Source organism: Drosophila willistoni, unplaced genomic scaffold, assembly GCF_018902025.1.
Source record: "Drosophila willistoni isolate 14030-0811.24 unplaced genomic scaffold, UCI_dwil_1.1 Seg61, whole genome shotgun sequence".
Lineage (NCBI taxonomy): Eukaryota > Metazoa > Arthropoda > Insecta > Diptera > Drosophilidae > Drosophila > Drosophila willistoni.
In genome coordinates this window covers 16,038-18,150 of record NW_025814529.1, presented here as the reverse complement: position 1 = coordinate 18,150, position 2,113 = coordinate 16,038, and the positions used below count along the sequence as shown (strand labels likewise).

The window sequence follows — 2,113 nt, the reverse complement described above, 5'->3', positions numbered from 1 at the left end:
AATATTAATAGCAATACAAAACTGACAAATACCAACTTTTATGACAATGGCTATGAAAATAATGAAGTTATTGAGAAAGTCACTGTTTGTAACTTTGCCGTTTGTATGGGAGCTATATAGTCACCCGATCTTGATCAAATTTGGCACAAATATTAATATAGCAATACAAAACTGATAAATACCAACTTTATGAAATAGCTTTGAATATAATGAAGTTTATTGAGAAAGTCACTGTTTGTAACTTTGCCGTTTGTATGGGAGGTATATGATATAGTCACCCGATCTTGATCAAAATTGGCACAAATATTAATAGCAATACAAAACTGACAAATACCAACTTTCATGACAATAGCTATAAAAATAATGAAGTTATTGAGAAAGTCACTGTTCGTGACTTTGCCGTTTGTATGGGAGCTATATGATATAGTCACCCGATCTTGATCAAATTTGGCACAAATATTAATAGCAATACAAAATTGACAATACCAACTTTCATGACAATAGCTATGAAATAATGAAGTTATTGAGAAAATCACTGTTCGTGACTTTGCCGTTTGTATGGAGCTATATGATATAGTCACCGATCACAAATATTAAAAGCAATACAAAACTGACAAATACCAACTTTCATGACAATAGCTATGAAAATAATGAAGTTATTGAAAAAAGTCACTGTTCGTGAATTTGCCATTTGTATGGGAGCTATATGATATAGTGGTCCGATCCGGCTGAATCCGAGATATACAACGCCTGCAGTATATACAAGCCTACATGCAAAATTTCAGCTCTGTAGCTCCAACGGTCTAGGAGGAGTTTGCGTTGATCCAGACGGACGGACGGACGGACGGGACGGACGGACATGGCTATTTGAACTCGTCTCGTCGTGCTGATCAAGAATATATATACTTTATATGGTCGGAGATGCTTCCTTCTATGCGTTGCACACTTTTGACCCAAATTAATATACCCGTTTTGCAAGGGTATAAAATGTACGCGTCGCCGACTCGGCCGCGCTCACTTCTAAACGCTGTAACTTCGGAAACTAATTCGAATACCGATATGATGTAAAGTGTAAAAGATTCTTAAACTATAGAGAATTTTTAGAGCCAAAATAAAAATGTTTTTTTTTTTCAAAAAATGTTTTGTTTTTTTTTCGGGGTGGCGTAACCCTTAAGACACCTCAAGGTAAGTTTTACTTACCGCAGCTTTTCCATTCTGAAGTGTCCCAGTTGGACGTCTTTGCTGTAAAGAAGTTAATGTATGAATTTTAAATGTGGCTAAATACTTACATACATATTTTAGATTACCTTGGGTTGAGCTGTAATAAAAAAAAAAGAAGAAATCGCAAAACATGTGTTAAATTGCTGAGCGACGCCACGCTGTCTGCCACGCCAGACAAATACATTCACATACATACATACATATGTATACATAATATACTGTATACACATATGTATTCACTTAAATGTTAAAAAAGTTTATTAAATAAAGGACATACCACCTGTTTTATTCATTTCAATTAGGAAATATATACAAATTAGTTATTAGATACTGTAAATTTATAAAAACAAAAATTAAACTTGTAAAAAAAAAACTTTATTTAATTCCTTAAAATGTGCAAAGTGCAAGTCTAAAGTGTAAGTGCTGCCCATCAGTGGCAGCTTATGAGAAATTATGGGCAACGCTGAAAATTTGCGGTACGGCAACCCCGGTAAATAAAGAAGCGTCATTAGCGCTATTAGAGCGGAGAAGAAGATTATAAAATTGTTCTAATAGTTTGCTTAAATATCAGATTTTGGGTTTAGGTCACATATATATTTATTTTTTTTTCTTTAATATTAAGCGATAATTCGGGTATATCAACTTTAATGAGCTGAAACGATCCAACATAAAAATAATACGATTCTTGAGGTTATTCTTCAAGTCTCCAAGTAAATAGTGAAAGGTGAGTGGAAATTGCCAACTACTAAAAAGGTAAGCACATACATACATACATATAAAAATGAAAATTATAGAAGGATTTTTTAAGGTTGGGGAAAAAAGTGTTTGGAAAATGACAATAGTACCATATGACTAAAAACATATGAAAAGTTTACTAACTATATTTCAAGAA

At 33.2% G+C, this 2,113-nt stretch overlaps 1 long non-coding RNA gene across 1 annotated transcript; it reads right to left on the bottom strand.

The window, feature by feature from the left end:
- Positions 1-1,201: 1,201 nt before the first annotated feature.
- LOC124461728 lies at positions 1,202-1,517 on the bottom strand. Its single transcript, XR_006955233.1, has 3 exons — positions 1,499-1,517; positions 1,308-1,318; positions 1,202-1,242 (listed from the first exon to the last, which is right to left on the bottom strand). It is a non-coding gene; the product is annotated as an uncharacterized LOC124461728 (long non-coding RNA).
- Positions 1,518-2,113: the final 596 nt, after the last annotated feature.